General features: G+C 39.1%; 1 protein-coding gene across 2 annotated transcripts in view; it reads right to left on the bottom strand.

The window, feature by feature from the left end:
- The window catches only part of sox5 (SRY-box transcription factor 5), a 169,430-nt gene extending 152,241 nt beyond the window's left edge, over positions 1-17,189 (bottom strand). Inside the window, exons 1-3 of one of the 2 annotated variants that reach the window (XM_055154036.1) lie at positions 16,816-17,189; positions 15,226-15,319; positions 14,980-15,145 (exon numbers count right to left, since the gene is read on the bottom strand). The gene's annotated coding sequence lies outside the window, so the exon portion shown is untranslated. The remainder of the gene's footprint in view (positions 1-14,979; positions 15,146-15,225; positions 15,320-16,815) is intronic. The other variant, XM_020926348.2, reaches the window with a different exon arrangement.
- Between the last annotated feature and the right edge of the window lie 6,671 nt (positions 17,190-23,860).

Here is a 23,860-nt window from a genome sequence, read left to right as displayed (position 1 = left end):
AGCTCTATTTACAGCAATTTACACTCACTAAATTACTGGAACGTTAGAAGGTGTAATCCTTCATCTTTACAGAAGTGGTTCAATGTATGCAATGGATGGGAATCAAAATGTCTTGATCACAAAAACTGAATCCAGATGGCCTCTGATGAAACCTTCTCTATGCTGGAACATTAGGCTATGTGTATTTACTGTACATTTACTAACTGTTGTTACTCTCAGCTGTGACATTAGCATAAAAAATTATTCTAACTATGAACTGAATGACTATGTCAGTATTCTTCCTTCAACAGGAGCTTTTAGACATAATGAGCATCCCTGTCTATTCTAAGCATTTGAATATGTGATCCTTGTTTGCTTAAAGGAATACGATCAGGGTGACCCTTGACCTTTCGAATTTATCTCATGTATACAGTGTCGCATTTAAGCTTGCTGACATGATCTGCTCCTCCACAATCTTTAAATACTATAGAATGTAACATACAGACACGGACAGGATCTTTTGTGCACGGCATGATGATTCTGGTTGCCGTAGTCCGCATGCAGGGCCACCTTATGTTACCGGGCATGTCAAATCTGGATTTTGTATCTCAACATACAGTGCTCTGTTTTGCATTTGTGTGTCACTCGTAGCAACCCCCTTCACCTCCACCGCCCCCACCCCCCGAGCCCTTCTTCTCTGACTGTGGGAACACACTGGCACGCAGATGGTTAAGCCCACCCTTGTGTTGAGTAGGAAGGCAAGGGTGGGAGGTGCTCCAGATGGCACAGAGGGCATCGCCAATCAGCCTACACACACATATAGACAGAAACAAGGAGATAATAGTGTAGGAGACACAGAGAGATGAAGGGGTGAAAGGTGGAAGTGGGAGTTTGTACCCTCAGGTGTAATGTTACGGTATGGAGCTTTACATTGAATGGGTGCAGTAAATCTAAACACAGTGAACAGCAAAGACAGGGACATGGAGCTGGCACCTCTGCCCACGCCGCTCCACTCTGAGAGGTGAGGGAGGGGGCTGGGGGGCAGAGGGCCCTGGCACCAGAGCAAGTGTCTCGTCTTCATCTGCATCTGACAATTCTCTGAGGTGGCCAAGAACTGAATGTACTCTTAAAGTGCCTGTAGATGCTGACAAAAGTGTCTTCATAAATATTGATAGTTAATAGTGATAGTTATTTTCATTTTCCTAATCCAGGTTTCATCAAAGCATGTAGAAGATCCACCACCTGCTTTTCTCCGTGGAAATGATGTTACTTTGCCTAAAATGTCCCACCATATTAGCCAGGCTGGTGCCACCTAGTGCCTCCGCTCAGTTTAATTTCTCTCCCGTGACTAGGTCAGGAATCGGAATAGACGGTTTGCAAAAACCTCAGAAGTGCAAGTTTGGGCACTAGCCAATCAGAGAAGAGCCATACATTCTGTGTTGGCAACAGTTCCCGAGATCAAGGATTTAAAGCTGGAACAAAGAGAATGTTTGGTGAATTTTATCAAGGGGAAAGACGTTATTGCTCCTCTTTCTACAGGATTTGGGAAAAGCTTAATATATCAGTTAGCTCCATTAATGGCACGTTACATACGTCATGACCAAATAGCAGAGATTGGTTAAATGATAAAAAGTACCCCACCTGCCATCGAATTCTAACGCTGCGAGGTCAGACAGTTTCTACGAAGTGAAAAAAAAGAAAACAAAAAAAACAAAACTGCTCATGCCAAACAAGGCCTAATTACAGGTTAAATCTGTAAAGAAGTGAGCCTGTTGTAACAATGCATTTTTCCCAAGGCATTTTTCTCCATTACAAACCTGTCATTGAAAAAGACTGATAAATGTAATGCCATACTGTGGGACTTTTCAGGCAAAGCAATAACATATCCATGGAGACAACCAGGTGGCAGTTAGTGCACCTTTATGCCACAAAAATCCATTTTAATGAACTAATTTCAGTAACTGTGTCACAACTCACCAAATGCAGGCAATAAAACACAAGGGAGGACATATATCGATTTTGTGCCACCTGATCGCACTTCATGTGCAATTAAGCAGAATTATATACAGTTCTAATTTGAATGAATTCTTTTTGTACAATTATATAGACTGACATGGCCGACAGCTTTTCCAGCAGCATAATCTTGTCTTAGTGACATTTCCTATAAATTACAATTCAGTTCAAGTTTATGTCTGTAGCATATTTAAAACAACTTCAGTTGCCCAAAGTGCTTCACATAAAAGTCAACAAAACAGAAAAAAACCCAAAATAAACTGAAATACAGATAACATAGCACATAAGAAAACTACAATATAATATCAAGATATCCAGTCTAGCTAGTATTAAATATCAGGGAGGAGAGGTGAGTTTTCAGTCTTGTCTTAAACTGCATTATAGACTGAAAGTATCGACAGGCAAAGGGAATGAACAATGAGCTAGAGACATGTACAGCTGGCAAAGGTATATAGGCAAACATCCCTTTAAAATGACCTTTTTCACACACACTTTTCCATTCTTAACAAAGCCCAGCACCGGACCCCTCCTCATTACGAGACCCTCAGCGTCTCTAATATGGAATCCTTTGATATGCAATGGCGTCTAATTCCCCCCTGTCTCCTCTCTCCTCAGACACACGTCATTAGGACAGGACAGGACAAACAAACACTGTTGTATCTGATATTTAAGACTTCCAGAGGTTTCATTCTCATCTGGCTTCACCTTCCCTTAAGAGCGCACTACCGGGGGACTCACTACCCCTTACTTGTAATGTAAATAGAACAATATTTACATAAAAATATTTGAATTTATCATTAAAAATCTCCCGTCTTGATGTCGGATGCGTCTTCTGCTCTTTAAGGCAATAAGGTGATGCCTAATTTGCTCGTAGCAGTGTTTGTCTTGTATGCATAAGTTATTGTGACTGCTATCTCGGACTGTAATGAGGGAGAAAGTGAAATGTTTGAATGCACCTACTTTTATAATAACCTCTGATAACTGCTTCAAACAAACAGCAAACTCTTTGACAAAACAAACATTGCAATAGTAAGGATTCAAACTCTTCAGCTGGACATAATGTTAAAGTGCCCATGACAGGTTGGACTACTCATTTTAGTAAAACACAACACATCAAGATCATTACATAAAAACATTTTGTCTATTTTTGGCTTAAAATTTCACTTCATGGTTGGAAATCATGACACCACACTAAAGAATTCATGATTGTTACCTAAATCCTAGGTAACATACACAGAAATTATTATATGGCAAATGCAAATATAAGAAAAACACCTTTCCTTTGTTGAAATAATGTTTAAAGTATCAGAAAAAATGTGTTTCTTATGTGTAAATTGTGCCGACCCTTGAGCCTGGATAGTATTCTTTCTAGTGTAATGTCATTAGAGTGTTCAGAACTCGCTACTTTCTGTAATTTTCAACATATTTTTCAGCTTTTCTTTGCTTCTTGCTTCTTGTTTGATGTAAAACTATAATTTATATTTACAACAGGTTTTATCCCATCCAATTAAATCCAAATTAGAGAATCATACAAATCTGTCAGAAGCACTTTAACATAGAAAAGGTTAGTAAATGGACTTTTTCTGTAAACAATAACCATGTGTCCTTGAGCAAGACACTTCACACATCTTGCATGTCTGAATATTATGTGTGGGTGCATATGGATGAATGAATGAATAACGCAATGTGAAGTAAGTAGTGTCTGAAAGAGCTCTACCTGCAAGACCAATGCATTATATGTCCAGTTACATTACATCAAAGACATAAGTACTGCATGGCCGTAGGTTATACAACTGTTTTCATTTTGACTGTCTGAAAAGATAACTTTCTGAATGCTTTAACCTATAAAGGATCCTTTTGCACTTTTGCAGAGGAAGGAGTAGTCAGAGAAATTCAGGCAAGATTATCAGCATATATAGAACCTAAAGACCATATTATAAACACATCATGAAAGAAACACTTCATTACACAGACCAGTGAACAACTTAAAGTAATCACCATGTGTCCAGTATTCAACTACTGCTACATGCACATGCACGTTCTGGTAAACAGTGTCAAACCACTTTACAGATTATATCTTAAAAGTGCAATGTGTCAAATGCTTTTCTTCATGAAGATGTTATTGCTTTGTCTGGAATGTTTCACAGTATGACATTAAACCTTCCTATCTTCATGGAGACCACACCAGACCAAGTTACAGGTCAGATCTGGAGAAGCAAACCCACTAATCAACTTTTTCTAGGTATTTTTGAACTCTAAAACCACCTGTAATTGCATCAATGTAAGTTTGAGCTTCTTGATGTCATACTGTGGAACATTCAAAGCAGAGCAGTAACATTTAGAAACAAGAAGCAGGTGATGGACCCCAACTAAAAAGTCACATAGTGCACCTTTAATTAAAAATAAAATAAAATGTTGTGAGAGCTAAGAACAAGTTAGAATTGTGGATGACAGTTTACAGATAACGGCTCAAACTTCATGACTGACTGGATGAGTGGTTGTATTATACTATATTATAAGGTTATTTCCTCAAACAAACAAATGTAGCTGGAGTTCTGTTTTGTTTCATTCACACATGTTTAACACTCAAACCCTCCATATTTAGGCTGAGTTCTCTCAAACAGAAAACCCTCTATTCCACCTTGTGATGTCATGTGGTAATACAATAAACTCCATACACTTTCACTAGAATCATTTAGATAATTTCAGCTTTGTAGCTATTAACTTGAAAACTTTGGTTTCATAACATGACAAGGTTGAACAGAACATTTTGATCTCTGGAGGTTGACAAATAACAATAGATTACTCAAACACAACTCCAGGTATATATTTGATGAGGTAACAGGATTATAACATGGCTTAAACCTCACAAGGGTCCATTTAGCTTAATACAGGACTTTTAAATATTGATCTCCCTTGTCGTCTCTCTTTCTCCTAATACCTTCACACCTTCCACTTCCACCTAGTTCTCCATCTCTGGCACTATCTGGTCTGTGTAGCACATTTTTTTTCTCCTTTTCCTGCTGTTATTACTTTATTACTGTGGCCGCGGTCCATTCAGGCGCCATTAACCTTGAACCTACCCCTGCTGGCCCAATCGCCTACAGCTAATGCACCCTACACACTCTGTAACCTGATTTAACCAATAATTACTTTCAATGTGTGAGTCAATCCTTGGTCCAGCATAGAGAAATATAATGGAAAATAAAGTGTGAAAACTATAAATGAAACAATAGCTTGATTATTTGACCTAGTAGCACAATGGTAAAAGGGAGCTTGCCCAGGGCATGTTACCAGGAGAGCAGATGACTGGTCTGTGGTTCAGAGAAGAAAGAGCACACGAGGTTTTGTTTAATAAAGACTACTCGCCTGTATATCTGTGGACAATACAAAAAGAAAGCAGTTGTCAAGGTTACATCTATTAGCGATAACGTCATCAGGTAAGGACCCTCTGAACCCTCTGTACCACAGCAACAGCTCCTTTTTACTGTTGCCTATAAACCTCTTTTAAGATTCGGAGAAAGGTTTCTGGACACTATACTATCATCCGTACACTACCTGTTACCCACTCCTTTGATTGAAATCCTACCTGCTGAAGAAAACTAAAAACTAGAACGATCTGAGGAACTGCTGAGCACACCATGTCCTGACACAGTGCTGTCCTAACCTGTTCAACCACCATCAGAACCCTCAGCTTCAAGTGGCCAGACAAAGGCCCAGCTCCTCTGCATATATTGAGGACTCTTCCAGAGATCGAGAACCATCCAACAGTGAACAGTAAGCATACAATTAATACTACTTAATTTACAATAAGAATTCATTTAAATGTGAAAGAGAAGTATAGAGTTACAGGACATTTCTAATAGTTTTTTTTTGTTTAGTTTTTTTTATTAATATTGTTTATACTGAGAGTTAGACAGACAAACTTTATTGATCCACAAAGGAAATAGTTTGGACACAGGAGCTCACACATTACAATATGTGAGGTGACTGCTCTGTGCTGTTTAGGAAAGGTGCTTTTGGACAGCTCTCTTTTGCTTCAAGCAGGTCAAAAATGGAATACAGTGCCTGCTCATATACGAGAACTTTCAACACTGGCAGCGTTTTCTAAAACTTTAAAACTGTGGTTGTTCAATGGCCAAATATGTCACCATGTTTGACCAAATTACATTTTCTTTTATATTGAGGGGTTGTTGTTTTAACTCTTGGTTTAAGTCTTAAACTCTTGACTTTGAACTTAAAATGAACTGTCTGAAATTAATTTCTATGTATAGAGAGTGTGCTGGTTTTATGTACTTTTGTGTGATTGTTGTTGTACTTTTCTCTGTCCTGTAGATGATTTTTCATCAACCTGCTGAGGAACTGAAGGTGGAAATTAGCCAGGTTGGCTATAATCTTTACATATTTACATTTTTAATGTTCATTAATATGTGCTGTCCCGTTACAAATAAATAAATGAATAAAAAATAAGAAATGTTATAATAACAAGGAACAACAATATAAATATGTACAAAATAAATGTATATGTAAAATAAATGTGTATTACTGTACTGTTTATAATATAATGATACTGGAAAGTTCGACAAATGAGCCACAAACATGTAGGAACACCATTAATTACCATTAATAAACAAATACACTTTTATCAGCATTTAGATATACAGTTAATAATTCAAAAGTACAAAGCAGAGCAATGAAAACTCCACAGAGACACACACAGGTGGAAGACCCTAAGTGTTACACAATGTATAGGCTCCTAATAAGTCAGCACACCAGACACATAAGACTTTAAGGTCAGTGCTCAAAAATGGCAGATCATGCAGGAAAATAAAAATGTCTTTAGTTACCTTAAATACCCACATAGCAATCTTGTGTATGTCTTTTTAATGAACAAAGTGAGAAATTTCCACCTGTCCATGGGATCAATAAAGAACTAAAATGCTTGTAGAAAAACCCCTTTCCATTAGCCACACTATACGTGCTCCTGTATTTACAGTAAGTGGGTGTCTGCGCTCAAGTGAATGCATTAAAAGGCAGTTGGGGAGCCTGGGCCGCACATTGCCTGAGATAATGAGGATGTTTTGAGTCTTGTGTGTGGAGTTCAATCGCCGCTCGAGCAGATGCACGGCACGGCGCAGATGTGTGCCGTTGGACTGACATCTGAAAATAAAACTCTAGGGCCTGTAGACGACATTGTGCGGTGCGTTTAGATGCTCACGATTTTCCTGGCTCCAAGCTACGGTGACAACAGCAAAAGACGCAAAAGAAAGAGGCAAGGAAAAAAGGAAGAAATCTTTGGCAACGGCCTCATCTTTGAAGTGATTTGGAGAGAGATGACATGTGAAATTAGAGAGTGGCTTTTGCGCCCTCTCCACTTTGACTACACATTAAACGCAACAGGGGGAAATTTTCGCTACAAAGATAAATGGTGCAGGGGGTCCCCAAACAACACAGATTACCTTGTCGGCGCGTTCTCAGAATCTGTTAGCATTCCTGGCTGTTTGATTAAAGTTTTGCTGCTTTTTTCCTTTACATTCAGGTACATTCAACTTCCCAACTATTCACGTCCAACTTTTCAAAAGCCCAGCTGTAGAAAACCACTTTTTTCTCTTCAATTATATCTCAGCCAATCAAAAAGCAGTAGCCGGCCAAAGAACTTAAAAGAAAAACATTTGTTGTGTACAAAAGACAAGATATCTGAAAGAAAAATGGCAAGGATTTACATGAGTTTCTTTTATTGTAAGCAATCGAAAATGTCTAATTGTAACTGTAGCATTGCTTTTGGCATTCATTCACAGGGAGCTTAACTATGTTCACATCCTATATGATTGTTCTTTTATCTTATATGGCACAAAATCATAGATTTCTTATCACTGTAAAAGTACTGCTATTTACAGTATGTATTATGACGCAAGGGTCAATCCAACATGGAAGCTTTAGCAACTAATTACGTTATAACAAGATGCTTAAGTAGGCTGTTTCTTATAATACCACACAACACTTTTTCTTGTTAGCGACAACACATTACAGATTGTGTGGAAACAGAATATGTGAATAAAGGCTTTATTAAAATGAAAGCACATGGAGGTATTCAGAAAGCATCTGGAGCTCTAATGTAAGTTTATTGTAATCAGTTTATCTTTCAAACAAGAGAGTGTGACTCACAGAAGAAGGCTACTGTGAATCCAACATGTATTAAGTTCATACAGCAGAGAAGAAGAGAGTAATAATAGAATGTATTAGAGCCACTAAGATAGGTTAGTTCAGGGAATCAGAACAGTACAGAACAGGGGAGCAAATAATGTGGAAATAATGTCTTCACATACAACAAATCTTTAATCCTGTTAGTCTGTGCAGAAATTATGCTTTATTATTTTGATTTAGACTAACTGTGTTGATCCACATGGGAAATTATGTGAACTGTCTTAAGAATTTCAAAACAAAAATAATTAATCTTTTCAGAATGTGACCAGACTCGCATCTTCGTAAAGTACTGGAGAAGTGCGTACTTTGGATGCAACATATCAGGCCAGGTTACAGTGCTGGTCTGTGGAGAGGTGAGATTATTTTCATTTAAGCTGCACCCTCAGAAAAGTTACATAGTACACCTTTAACGTACTTCAACACACTACACGATATACTTCCTCACTCAGTCCTCCATTATAGTCACCCCTCACTAAGATCGCAGCGGCAGGGTTTCAGCGCACAGAGCTAATTTGGGCTGTGAGTAGGAGAGGCTCTTTTACACTATTTTACACACACATATTTGTTTGTGCTCTGTGGACGGTGCATTGTGCCGAGACCGAGTTTTATTGTTGTGCCCACGGGAGCAGATGTCGCTGGCACCTCCTCAATACTTTGATTCTTTCTGTGTCTGCTCTCTCTCTCTCTCTCGTATTGTGTGCTATGGCCAGATGGAAATGCAAACGTTATGCATTTGGGAAAATCTAATTATTTAGCTAATAACTCATATTCAGCATTGAATGAAGAGACCCATAAACTTGAAGATTTGGTATAATGCCTTTTGTGGAACTTTTGGGGTACATGAACTTTTGAACCAAGGACATGGTAAGAACAAAAGATATATTCTGATTTGATTTTGTCTGGTTGATAAGTTTACATAGCTTAATATCAATTACCTTTATAGAACCATTAAAGGTGCATTATATAATTTCCTCAGTGGAGGATCAGCCACCTGCTGGTTATCATGGAGATGTTATTGTTTTGTGCCACATTGACAAAAGCAGGTGACACCACAAGAATACATGTTTTCCAAGTTATACAAGATAGGCAAGTTAATTGTCATACAGTATAACATTCCAAATAAAGCAATAGTATCTTGGAAAAAAAGCAGCTAGAAAAGTTATAGTGCCAAAGTGCTTTCCAATAAATAACAAACCAATGAGAAAAACCTCAGGTATAGACTAAAGCATGATGGAGACAAGTTCAACCAGAAAGTCAGCGTATATAAGAAAGTATGGAGAAATTACATTTCACATCAGTGTCATTGTTGTAGTTTAATATGACTATGCTCAGGTCATGTGATCACCCAGTTGCTCTGTCCTCTCAGGCCTCTGAGAGTTTGTAAACCCATAGTTCCCAGTACTCTGCTCTTCCGCACAAAGGCCTTTCATTTCTCCTGAACTGCCTCTGTTTGTACTGTACCAAACCCAGCTCCAGCTCATTGTGCTCACCGCTTCTCTTTCAAAGAAGGTGTCCAGGGGCCCCTAAGCCCAGACAAGGCCCCAGTTTTACTTCACTCAGGAGCTGCGGGGAAGGAGGCTTTGTGCTGAGAGATTGGAGAAGGAGCAGGATTGGCAGAGCAGTGATTTGAGGTTTTCATTGTAGTCATGATTACAGTAACCAAGACATGAGATTGTTATAACAGGCACGAGAAGGCAGACTTAAGATCCAAACAATTCACAAAATGACTTACATTTAAATGCAGGCTAGCTTTTCAAGATACTACCATGCACAGAGTCAGTGACTGCCAACAGCCACACTAAACATTGATACAGGTAAGGACAACATTTTGGTAATAGGTTTAAAGGTGCATTATGTAACTTTCTTAATGAAGAGCCCTCTAACTATTTCTCTCCTTAGAGATGTTATTGTTGTGCAGGGAATGTTCCACAGTATAGCATTAAACTTACAGTTAATCTTCCTGTTCTTTCATTCTGTAATACAGTTACAATTTTTCACAGGACTTTGGGGCTTATTAAGTGTACCACCACATATTTTGGTGATAGTGGAAACATTTTCAAAGGCTGTCATGTTTATTACCTCGCTTCCTCTTCTAACTCCTGACACCAGTACTTTTTGATTGGCAGTGGCTTCTTGATGGTAACTGAAACAGCTCAATTTTGAAAACATTGTCCTTTGAAACCTTTTCTAACATAGACAACTCCTGCACAAAAGAGGGATTACATTGATATTCTAGTGAAAATGACTTGGTTTGAAGGTGACGCAGTGAATTCATTTGCTGTTGAAATAGAATTAAGAGCCCTCTTACTCTCACTGCCCTGTCTACCCACCCTGTAGCTCCAGTCCTGCTTCAGACAGAGTATATTATTTCATTAAGTGCTCTGGATCTGGGCAGGGACAGGGAAGTGACAGGGGCACGACCTCCCACGACCTGGGAACTCTATCCACCCAGCCGGCCTTTCATCTCTCTGAGGATGTGTGAGCTTTGGATGCTAAGCTCTTCAGTCAGGGCCCACTGAGCACAGCTAACGTGTGGAGGAGGGAGAGGAGGAGGGACGAAGACTTGTACAGTACACACATTCAACATAACATATATGGGCACAGGAATGGGTGCAGGATCTGTATGGTTTATGTACAAACCTTAGTTTCCTAGACTGAAATGCCACTTACAACAACACTGTACTGATCTTTACAATTCAATTTATTCTCAGTTCAATTTATTTTTGTACAACCTAAAATCATAACAACAGCTGCCACGCAGGGCTTCACAAAACTGTCAATTTAACCAATGGAAACTTGGAAAATCAAACAGTGAAGCAGACATTGATCAATAACAGTCAAGCAGACTAACCAACATTCATAAACACAAAATAATCAAACACCAGTTAGCTTGTTTGAGTTCATGACTTCCATGGAGACTTTGCCAAACAAGATGTCAGTCTCCACAAGAAGTCAAATCAGTGAGAAGAGTCCATCATGTAGCTGTGGGCGAAACGATAAAAATACTGCTGATGTGCACGGTGAACACAACAGAAGACCAGAGCATGACTGGGCCTGGAGGGGTGGCACAGAGGTAAGAGAGGGGGATTTGCCCCAGCCCTGGAAAAACAGAATTGGGCATTGTCGGAGCGCAGAGCTGGCCCATTCTGTTGATCTGAGCAGGATCCCGGCGAAAACAAAACCACATTGTTCGCCGCAGATGGAAGCCAGTGTCTCCTGGGTAACAGCATTAATCTCCCCTTTTCTCCTGCTTCCTCTCTTGTCGGGGCCATAATCGGTGGGCTCCTTTCAGCAGCCGAGCCAGCCTCAAAGCCCGGGCTCCTAACTAGCCTCCTAATTAGCTGCAATTACAATGAAGACAACATGATGAGATAATAGAAATTTGCAAAATAATGACATACCACGGGAAAATATTCCTCCTCCCCAAGCACCATTTTTCCCTCTGGGAGAAGCACAATGGAGAGCCGGGGCCCTTTTCTGAAAGCGAGGAGCTCAGAAAAAATGGTGGCGCATTATGTGGCATAGAACCCTATTGTCTGCCTTCTGGTTGCTTCAATCAACAGCCCATTGTCTGGCTGCTTAAATCAAAATGACTCAAATATGGGCCTCGTAATGATGCCCTCTCAGCACTGCATACTGAGCGGAGCAGAGGAGAGGCAGGAGACACAGCGCCAAATATCTCGATTTAAGGTAAAAAAAGACGACAAGGAAATAACAGTAAATGGATAGACAGAGGTGATGAGTCCCTGCTGTGACAAAGCTTACTGCACTCTGCCTTGTTAGATCAAATCAAATAGTAATAATGGAGGAACAGCAACATTATAAAATCAAAGACAAACAAGAGAGTCAGCAGGTGAGAGGCTGTGATTCGAGGCATTAGGTGACAGGGGGAGACAGCAGGTGGTAGTCAAGCACTGAACATTTAAGTGGCTCCACAAAAAGAACAAACAAGACGAGAGCCTGGGATGAGTTCACATGCTTCACAAGAATATCATTGTGTCAGGTAGAGATTGAGTGTGGAACAATTTGGAACAAAAGGAAATCTGGAAACAATACATCCATAAACGATCACTGTAAAATTAGTTACTAACACAGGCTAATGATATTGCACTTATACAAACTACATTTATAGAGTTATGATATCCAGAACTGTAAACAAAAGAGCTGAGGAACAATATACTTCTCGTTTTCCACATCACTGTTGATAAAAACAAATAGAATATTTAGTTATTGTTAGGTGCACTGCGTAACATTTCTAGTGGAGGGTCTACCACCTGATATCCCCAAGGAAATGTTATTGCTTTGCCTAGAATGTTCCATAGTATATGTTAAACCTATTACAAGGGAGACAAGCAGATAACAGCACTTCGCTACATTACAAATCAGGTCTGTGGAGAGTTGTGCATATTCACAGAGAGAATTATAGAATTTTTGAGCAATAGAAACTGTGCTGAACAAATGCTAGAGGGACATTTTTAAAGTCATACCATGAAACATTCTGAAACATCTGCACCTTTAAATCCACCATTGGTTTTCTTTTAGGCTAACTGACAATTTATTGCTATGAGCGCCACCATTTGGCCTATTGATCACAATATATATAATAACTCAGTACACTTGTGGTTAAGAAGGTTTGAAACATGAGTGCTTGTAATTTGGCCATGGCACAGTTCAGTGTAGCTGCATGTCTGTGCATTTGGATGATTATACATGAAACTTGTGAAGTAACTTTTTCAACAGCTATTATTTGAAAACATATACATAGGACATCATTTTTATGAATACCAAAACCCAAATAAATGACCCTTCTCCTGCATTGGCACACTTCAATCATGTGTCTTAAACTTGTGTAATCCTATTCAGAGTCCTCCATAGTGGGTTCTGAGGGGGCACATGGACCTTTGGAGACACTTCCTCTCCTCACAGATCCACACAGGAGTCCCACAGAGTAATTAGCATCTGTCAGATATGTTGACAAGCTCGTTAACACACCGCATCATCTGAGAGCGTCGCCTTTGTTTGTGTAGGCTTTGGAGAGGAAGTTAGCAGTCTAATTAGCATAATTACGAATGTCGATGTATATGGCAGTAATTAGCTAGCACATTTCTTGCACATTATGGTGTGATTGAAATAGACTGCTGAGAACGGAGGGGAGATTCCCTCACTGTAGGTTTGTCAGCCTAGTTACACTCACAAACAAACATTATGACAACTTTTATATTGGGCTTTACAAATACTATTGGAGTTAAAGGGCAGAGGCCTGAAATCTCACTGTGTTTGAAAGAAAAAATCCAAAAATGTTGAATCGTATTGTTACATAGAAATTGGGTTCAGAAATGTGCCCTATTAAACTTACAAGCTTAAAGTTCTGTCAACTAACAACATGGAAGCATATTTACCATTACCTTGTATTAATTAAATGGAAAAACTATCATCTTCGTTCATTGCCAGACAAGTGGTTGAACTTTGTACCCGCTGTATGTTTCAAGTGTATATAGAAATGGCAGTTATTCTGAGAATTAACAACATTAAAACATGTGTATTTTGACAGCTAAGGCAAATTGGATTTCTGCCATGCCCCTCATCCCATGTGTACACCTTCAGAATGTTTCGTCACAACCAATTCGCCTTGGCCAAAAGCTCACTTCACAGTTAAGTGCACCCTTGTTGGAAGATTCTGGACCATTTGGATCAAGCAGTGATTCTGCTAAAAACGCTTTGCTCTTTGCCATAATGAAAGGTCCTATATTACGCAAAATTGACTCTAGTGAGCTTTAGTTTATGTTGTAATGCTGTTGACTTACAAAAACATATCTGGAGTTGTGTTTTGTTGCATTCACACATGTTTGAGTAATCCTTTATTACTAGTCTATATCTCCAATCCTCAAAATGCTCTGTTCCACATTGTGATGTCGTGCAGTGGTAGTTCTCAGGTTACCAGCAACCTTTAACCTTGTGTTCAGTAAAGACTGGCAATTCCACGACTGAAAACATCCAAATGATTCCAGTGAAGGTGTAAGTAGTTTAGAAACAAAGCGGAGCACTTACTGTATGATCACATGACATCACAAGGTGAAACAGAAACTCAAACACAGTGTTTTCAGTTTGAGAGAAGAACTCAGGCTAAATATGCAGTATTTGTGGGTTAAAGGTATGGATGCAACACAACACAACTGTTTTTTGCTGTGAATTGTGATGAGGAAACAACATTATAACATAGATCAGAAAATAGTGTAATACGAGCCCTTTAAACTAAACGTTACCTAGGTATAAACCACAGCAAGACGCAACTGAACATTGATCCATAAGATCTGAAGATTACCCTTACATCACACAGTAACAAACATGTCCTCAGAGAATCACAACAAATTAATGGCAAATTCAGGCATTTTCCCCAAGAAACTATTTGTATTTGTACAATCCAAGCAGCCTGTAGTCTTCTTTTCTGTAGTCTTCTTTTGCTGTTTCAAACTTCAGAAGCAGAACATGCACAACAATGAAATAACAGGAAAGAATTGGCTCTCACAGGGAATAGCCGGGGAGTATGCACTGTATTCACAAGTGTTCCTTTCAAACGACTTGGCTGTGAGCTTGAGAAACCTCCATTACCATTGTCAGACTAGAATACAACGCATGCCATCAAATAAACAGGTGCTCAAGCAGTTTGAATGTGCTGCTGACAGAATTGCGTCCAGTCAAAAGGCAGTGAAGAGCATAACCACTCACGGGCTGGCCTTAATGGTAGCAGACTTTCACAGTGGGACAGTGAATTAGCACAGTTACCTCTTACACTGCAGCACAAGCTCTGGGTCAGGAGATTAGCCTGGCACATACGCACACATGGAGGGTGTTGTCAGATGCTCTTAGGGATGTCCCGGGTGACACTGGGTCAAATCTGTGTCAAAGTTCCCCCGGTGGTGTAGTGTACAGTGGGGGGAGGAAGGGAGTCCTGGTGGAACAGAAAAAATACTGGAGTAATTATGGATTCCTTCATCCCTGACTGGAAGAAGAAGGGATTCCCCCACTTACTGCATCAAGTAAAATATACAGTAGTTAAAGTAAGTGCTTCTGGCTGGTCCCTTTCAATTGGTGTTCAACATGACAAGACAGGTTTGCACTCTTTCTGTAACACATAATGAGAACTATGTTGTATGTATGTGCAACCAGGCACACAGGCTTGTATGACAAACTCTGACATTTGTTCTGCACAGTCTGAATTATTATTTTTAAGACATGCAAATCAAAATTATTTTAAGTTCCCTAAACAAACCGAAAAAGTCAAATTTCTTGTTGGTCTTGACAGGCAGGGTTCACGTACGATGCCTAAACAGATGCATAGGTGTATTGGACCGTCACTGCAAAGATGAAGATCTGGGTCGACTCTTCGCTCTCAACCAACCAGAGCTTTCTCCGCATTAATACAAGAGAAAACTATACACCTATCACCATGGTTAATATGTTTCGTCACTCATAAGAATGGATGCTTTAGATCAGTGGATATTCTACCTACTGCTACTGTACTGTAGAATGTGCACTGATCTGAAGGTTGGGGGTTCGAATCCTGCTCTCGACATAAACATCATTGGTTGAGCGGCGTAACAACGGCGTCCAACTCCCTCAGCTTAATATTGTTGTTGTGTCCTTGGGCAACAGACTTAACCCACCTTGCCCCCAGTGTCTCTGTACACTGTTGTATGAATGTCTTTGTGAATGAGTGAGCGGTTTGTTGATGTAAAGTGCTTTGAGTGCTTTGAAGGTGGTAAAGCTCTAGATAAAAATGTGACCATTTATCAAAGTTTCATTCATACTTTTCATGCATCTACTGACAGTATAAATACATACATTATAACACATATAAAGTAAATACATTTATTCTGAATGGCCTTAAGATTTCAACTATGAGTCATATGCCCTCCTTAGACTCAACTCTTCTTCCTGTGGCAAAGAGATGGAGCAGACACAGTAGTGTAGCTGGGGTATACATTGAAGGGAATTCGTAAGAGGAAATGCATTTACAATAATCTTTTGTGCAACTACTTTATAGTCCCATTTGTACCATAAACAGTAGCATGAGCTCCCACAACACTGAGGATTCTAAATTGCATGATAGCCAAAAAGTAGACATGAACACTGTTAAAAGCCGACCACATGCTTTTTATAGCATCCACAAACCACAATTACAGTGTACAAGTATTACCGGATTACTGCTCTCTGTAACGATCATATTTTCATTCTTTTGGTCTTGTTGTCTTTACAGATGACTTACTCACCATTACTGACACTAAACAGCTACTGCCGACCGCTGTCATGAGGGAACATATTATCCTAATTTTAGTGAGGACCCCGGCCAAAAGTTCACGTGCTGTAAATACACTGTACATCTGCCTAAGTGTTCCCATGTGTGGTGGGACTGGTAGGAGGCCATTTTGGCGCTGACCGCAGATACTGTTGTGAACTAAATACTCCACTCTAGATTGATGCGTTACAGTAGACGTACAGCGCACCTGATGTGTGTGAGACAAACCTGTGTGTGCAAAGAGGAGAGTATGTTAATGAATGTGGTGCAGATGAGTCCCCTCGGAGTGCTCTAATTAGACATTAGCATGGAGATGTAATTACCTGCGAGGGCTCAACACGTTTCACTTAACTGCTCTTCCTCCTGTCTCAGACCTACAGCAGTGCCAGTGCAGGTGAGGAGCTCTAACTGGATCTAATGAAAGAGCAGAGGGAACAGATGTTAAGTGACAGTTTGTGGAGTTGTAACATGAGGTGTGTGAGGACTGGTCCATTTTTGAAAGGTGTGCTACTAGAGCCATAAGATTTAGTGCAAACCAATAAAAAGCACAATCACTAAAACTGTAATTATTTTGTAATGTCCTCCACAGTGATTAATATTTCCTGTCTCTTTGGGGTCTTTTACATAAAACCTGCCAACCCTGTGTTTTGGATCATTACAAACATTTTGAAGTGAATACTTTGTTTAGCAGTTCACATTTCAGTCTATTAGAAGCCGTACCTGCTTGTCAATGCCTAATCTTGTTTGCTCTCAGAAACTAAGCAAGGCAGGGCCTGGTTAAAACTTGGATGGGAGGAAACTGTCCTGATAATATGAGGTATCACAGTGAGGCAGAAGCGTGGTCCTGACATTGTGTCCTTATCCAACACATTTCAACCACCTTGTTTATGGTGTGTGGAGTGAAGACGCTAAATAAATCAAAATAAGTTAGAGTGCTTTGAAATCTTATGACAAAGCAATGATTTTTTTTTTTCATTTTGTTTTGTTTACAAAGATAAAATTCTAATTCTAACTAACCAAAATATTTAAATTCACAAGTCATGACAGTGCAAACATGAATCACTCAAATGATTTTTCAGTTCCTCAGAAAATCTCGTCAGTCTTATTTTTCCTGCCACGATAGACAACTACTATATATATATTATTTCTATAGAACACTCAGTGTTAACAACTAAAGTATCACTTTAATGTTTGCTTTCAATGACACAATAGAGAGTAAAGATCTGATCTGCTCCTGAAGCCTCTTTCTTGTCTATTTGTATCTCTCTTTTCATCTGAACCACCATCATGTTTTTGTTTTTCTCTGTTACTCATCTCTGTTTTTTCAGTCCCATCTTCTTCTCGTTTGGGTCGAAAGTGCATTAGACCACAGTGCTGAGCGACATGGGTTCGATTCTTGATCAATACCCACCATTCTGCCGACAAACAGACAAAAGAGGAGAGGACTCAGCCATGCTCTTCACTCGCCCCAAAGCCCTTTTCTCCTTAGAAAGAAAGAAACAGAGTGAGAGGGAGAACAGAGGGAGAGAGAGGCACATTTAAAGAGTTTGTTTGCCAGCGTCTCCACAGCAACCATTTGTGCCAACCTTGACACTGGAGTTGCTTTGTCTGACATTATTCTGACATTAGATAAATAAATTACACAACCTTTTGAAGAAAACAGTATTTCATCTGAAGTCCTGAAAACACTGGCCTGAAAGCGCTGTGCAACATACAATGATCTGTATACATACTGTACAGTGTAAAAGATTGATTTGTTGTAATGAATAAAGAAAGAAGAAGGTGAAAACAACTAGAATGTAGAATCAAAATGCAAAAGTTAGTCTGATCTCAGAAGCTAAGCAGGGTTGGACTTGGTTAGTACTGGATGAGTGACCACTGGCAATACCACAAATTCTGGTAAGAGCACATTCTTGCTCACACCAGTGAATACTGTTGTTGTGTCCTTGGGCAAAACATTTTGCACACCTTGCCTCCAGTGTTTAAATACACTGATGTATGAAAGAAAGGGAAATTGTGAGACAGACAACAGTTGAAAATTAGTCCATGTCTACAATCCAGTGTGTTTACATTATGTATGCAATGTGTTCAATAAAAAGCACTGTTCAGATCAAATAAAAAATAACCATAACAAAAGGGGATTAGTCATATACATAAATCAATGCTTCCTTTGCATGGAGGAATTCAAATTCAAAACATTTTGAGTTGTAACACATTGATTGATAGATATAGATAGATATAGGTAAATAGATATATAGATATAGATATATAGATATATACTAAGATGTTGTGTATATTCTCAATTCATAGCATCTTTCAAACATAATTAAAACAGTTAAATACTTATTTCTCTTACAGTACAAAACACAGACTTTGAAGGAGCCCAGAGTAGACTGCCAATAAAATCTGTAAGAGACGATGTTGTGAGAACTCTGTGAACTCTGATACATAGCCCACAACACACCTCTCAGAACACCAGGAAAAAATCCATGTGGCGCTGTTAGCATTGTCTTCTTATCTGTGAACGTCTCTGTCCTGTTTTCCGATATGGATCAATGGCATTAGCATTAACATGTCTGACACTGAGAGAAACAAGAACAAAGATAAAGAGAGACAAGAAATGAACATAGATAATGGAGGAAAAATTGTGTATCGTAACTTAAAAATCTGAGGGATCGGTCAGGAAATTTTGAACTTTAAATGTGTATTATGTAACTTTTCTCATGGCAGGTCTATCAAATGCTTTTCTCCATGGAGATGTTATTGTTTTGTTTGGAATGTTTCACAGTATGGCATTAAACCTTTCGATCTTCATGGAGACCAACCAGACCAAGTTACAGGTCAAATCTATGGAGAGGCAAACATGCTCACAGTCAGAATGCCTTTTCTAGGTATTTTTGAGCTGTAAAACCACCTGTAATTGAATACATGTAAGGTAGAGTCGTTTAATGTCATACTCTGGAACATTTCAGGCAGAGCAGTTACATATATCTATCTATATCTGTATCTATGGAAACAAGCACCTCCACCAGAAAAGATACACAATGGACATTTAATAAGTATAATATTTGACACAAAATTTTATTGAGTGCAAAGAAAGAGGTTATCTTATCTTAAACATATCACCTCAGATCACCTACACCAAGGGCCAAAGATTTGTCTTTTTTTTTTTTTTTTTAAGATGGAACGTACAGGAGCCAGAGCTTGTGATATAGCGGTAAATGTTGTCCTTGTGACTAGAGGAGCAAAGCACTCCAAAAACACTAGAATGCTGTGGTTTGGAGAAGTACAATGGCAAGAGGTAGTAAATAAACCAAAAGAAAGACATTCAGGATAGAGATTCAAGGTAAAAAAAAAAAATATGGAGAAAGATGAAAGAAGATACATGTCAATATTGTGAAGGCTACTTACAGCTTTATCCCTTTCATAAGTTAAGGTAGCATGGGGACACAATTTTCATTGTTAAAGTAAATTGTATGGATTGCTTGTAAGATCATGGACATGCCTGTGACACCATGAGGAAGTTTGTATGTCCAAGTATGTCTCTAGGACGATAGTTTTATCCATCCTAAATTATACAAAACTCTTTAAACTATGTTATAATGTTGTTACCTCATCAAAAACATACAAGGTGTTGTGTTTTGTTTTATTCACACATGTTTGAGTAACCATTTACTATTAGTCTGTCTACTTTCCCATGTTCCACCTTGCTCTGTTCCACCCTCTGATGTCATCAAGTGGTATTTTTCAAGTTAACTGTTTTAGCTTTTGTTTAGTCATGATTAGCAATTCCAGGGCTGAAATTATCAAAATGATTCTGCTGAAGGTGTATGGAGTTTAAAAACACTGTGGAGCACTGTATTGCCACATGACATCACAAGGTGGAACAGAATGTTTTCTGTTTGAGAGAAGAAGTCATCTTAAAGGATTTGTGCGTTAAATATGAGTGCATTAATCAATATACAACTCCAGGTGTGTTTGTGATGAGGAAACAACATTATAGCAGAGATCAGAAAACAGTGTAATATAGGCCTTTAAAGAAAGCCTAGACCTCATGTACGGGCATTTAACCTATACCACCTGCTCCCCCATCTCTATTATGCTATTCCATGTAACTCCCACTCAAATCGTACTCATGGCTTCCTTCTTTCAGATAAAATGATTTTCTTCCTCCAATAGACATTCAAGAAACCACTTAACCGATTCACACACACACACACACACACACACACACACACACACACACACACACACACACGCACACACACACACACACACACACACACACACACATTCATACTACTACTACTAGTGTGTTCAAAAAATGGGTGTGAGGCGGGTTAAGTATCTTGCCCAAGGACACAACATCAGTATGCATCTGTGGGAGCTGCGATCGAAAGAGTGAACACTAGCTGCTGTCAGTGTGTAGGATACATAGCTCTCCTCAGAACAACCTTCCAGCATCAGTATGCCTTCCTCCATCGTCATCTTCAAAGTATATTACAGTATTTCACTCTTTTTTTGAGGTTGTGGTTCTTACTTGGGAATGGCAGTTGGTGTTGGTGACTTGATTTATATATTTTTCCTCTATAGACCAGTGTATCCAAAACTGGTGGTGTATTTGCTAAATTTTATATTATTATTATTTTTTTTTTATCTAAGTGTATGTCATCTTGGTTAGAAATATTTTAACAATGATGTAGTCATGCCTTTTTTGGTTTGGCCTTGTTGTTTAGTCCTGGAATAGACCTGTGAGGCTTGGTTTAGTTATAGTGGTAACTGTGAGGCCAAATATTTTCTTAGATGGTACTTGGTGTGAATGGTTTAAGAGAATGGAATTAATACATGAAGAACGCCACACATTGCTACACATCTTGGGTGGTGAAGCTTTTAATTTCAACCCTTATAAACAGAATGTTCCAGTTGTTACATGTCCAACTGCCCATGGCCCTGTCCAGTCAGAGTCGAATGGCTGTAATTGTCCATGGCTGAAGTTGTGGTTGTGCGGCCCGTGGCTCCAGCGAAGGCAGACGACTAATGGAATCATGAAGCAGCTTATCATGAGAATGGGAACAATAATGAGGAGACAAAGCACAGACAAATCCATTGTAAGTGAGGTGGAATTATGTCGGCTCAGTGGATTATAAAGGCCTTGATCCAGTGGGAGTTGGAAAACATGTCTTCTCTCACACATTCGTGCAGGCTGGCATGCACACTCATCCATACGCTCCAACATGTACGGCACGAGCCCATTGTGCGTAGAGATATTAATACACGCTGTACAAAAACCAACGCACACGCCAACATTGTAGCGCCAAAACCTTGAGATCTACTCATGCTGGCAGATAATTGAATTAATTCAAGAGAGAAACAACTTCACAGATTAGCGACTTAACTTTTCAATAATGAGAAAAAAGTCAGCCATGCGTGATAATTACATTTGTCTCAAATGGGGGCAACTGTCGAAATGTATCTCTCACTGTTAAGAGTGCAGAGTTTAACCCATGGGCTGACACTCACATTACTGTAATAAAGGCAGAGAGATAAGCTATTCCAGAAAATAAAAGGAAATGAGAAAGCAATGCAGTTTTTCTTCTAAAGACAATTGACTAAGTCCCACTCTCTATGTAAGACAAATATTGCTATAATGTTACTTTTCCATGTTACTATCCAATTTGGTTAGTCACAAAAAGCATACGTAAATTATTTATCATTATCTGCTGAGCCTGTTGAATCAGCCAAGATGGCAGCGCGCATAGACACAGCGGCTTGGTGCTCTGACAACTGGCATAGTTTTTTGCACTTTATTGGTACTATGTATTACCTCGCACATTGTAGGTGCAGTGGCACCTCAGTACAGCCACTCTGAACTCCTTTGCCTAAACACTGGTGTAATGATTACACGTCAGTCAAGTATTTTATCCCTCCCAAGATCATCCGCCCATCTTCCGGGATCTCTACACCAGGAGACCGGTGAAGAAGGTGCTGTAAGCGGCAGCAGAAGAGAGGTAAGCATGCGGGCGTATTGACCAGGCTCAAAGCTAACCCTTTCAAACCGTGCTTCTTACCATCTTTCTCTTGAATGTCCGGTCGACCCGCAATAAGATAGATGAGATTCAGTTACAAATGGCAGCTAAGAGGACTATATACAATTGTTACTGCAGGATTTTCACCAAAACCTGGCTGGACGGCACCACTCCGGACACATGTTTAACATATTATTAATATTTCGTTTATGAAATGATGATGCTCCTGGACTCTGTCAACTGAATCTTGACTTTAAACTCAAGTTGCAAATTTTAATCCCAGTTGCAATGCTATTCTGACAGAGGAACTATGGCCTTGTGTCTCAACAGAGAACACATTGGTGTAGGCCTGTTTTAAATACATTAAAGAGAATCTGAACAATTATATTAATAACTGAGTGGTGGCACATCTCAATGCCTCTACATAGACTGGTCCAAGATGCCTTCTGATAAAGGGACCTTTTATAGCCTTTTTGTTGGTTGCTTGTAAGATGGAGAAAATCTTGCCATCCTCCACCTCAGGTAGTTTTATCTTTGTACAACATGTATGCATCAGTGGGGGTGAGCGATGGAGTATAATGTGTTGTGTGAGTGTGTTTTCCATTGTTGGTGATAATGAAGACTTGCAGCTAATTCTACAGTAACATATATTGAAGGTTTGTGGCTATCTTTTCTCTTTTATGTTGGATTAACAGTCGTCTAAAAGGATGTCCTTGAATAGGAAAGCAAAGAATTTAATGTAAGCAACGGAAGAATGCAGCCTTTCAATGAAGCATATCTTAAGGAAAAGAATAGTGTTTGTAGCAACAATCCATTTTACAGGAACAGGTAGTTTCTGGGGAAGATGAGGTTCAGGTTTCTTAATCGAAAATATTTCTTTCAGCTGCTGCCTTTAATTGACTGGTTTGTGTTATTGTTGACTTTGATTTCAATAATGCAGCAACACAGAAGAAGCAAAGGAGGAAAATGGTTTGGTTTTGAAGTGGTTAAGACTATATTCAAATGTACTATACTCTATTGTTGTGATTTAGAGATGGGTGGATTAATACCAAAATACTGATAAGTTGTTACTGACTGAAGTATCAAAAGTATTTATTCTCATGTAAAAATATCGATAGTCATGTTTTTTAATTGCATTTTTAAAGTCAATTTTTTGCCAAATTTTGGAATACTTACATTTACATTCTGCACATTTTGATCTGACTGCACATATTAAGATCAGTTAAAGCTGAGGTCAAGCAAAGTTTCAGTGCATTTTAAAACAAAATTCATTAGTATCAATAATAGACCAATATTACAATACTTGCTATAGTATCACTTGGTATCAGACCGAAACCAAAAT

This window comes from Boleophthalmus pectinirostris, unplaced genomic scaffold (assembly GCF_026225935.1).
Source record: "Boleophthalmus pectinirostris isolate CB_2022bp ecotype Guang Dong unplaced genomic scaffold, ASM2622593v1 HiC_scaffold_18, whole genome shotgun sequence".
In the NCBI taxonomy this organism is placed as follows: Eukaryota; Metazoa; Chordata; class Actinopteri; order Gobiiformes; family Gobiidae; genus Boleophthalmus; species Boleophthalmus pectinirostris.
This window is presented reverse-complemented; position numbering and strand designations above follow the sequence as displayed.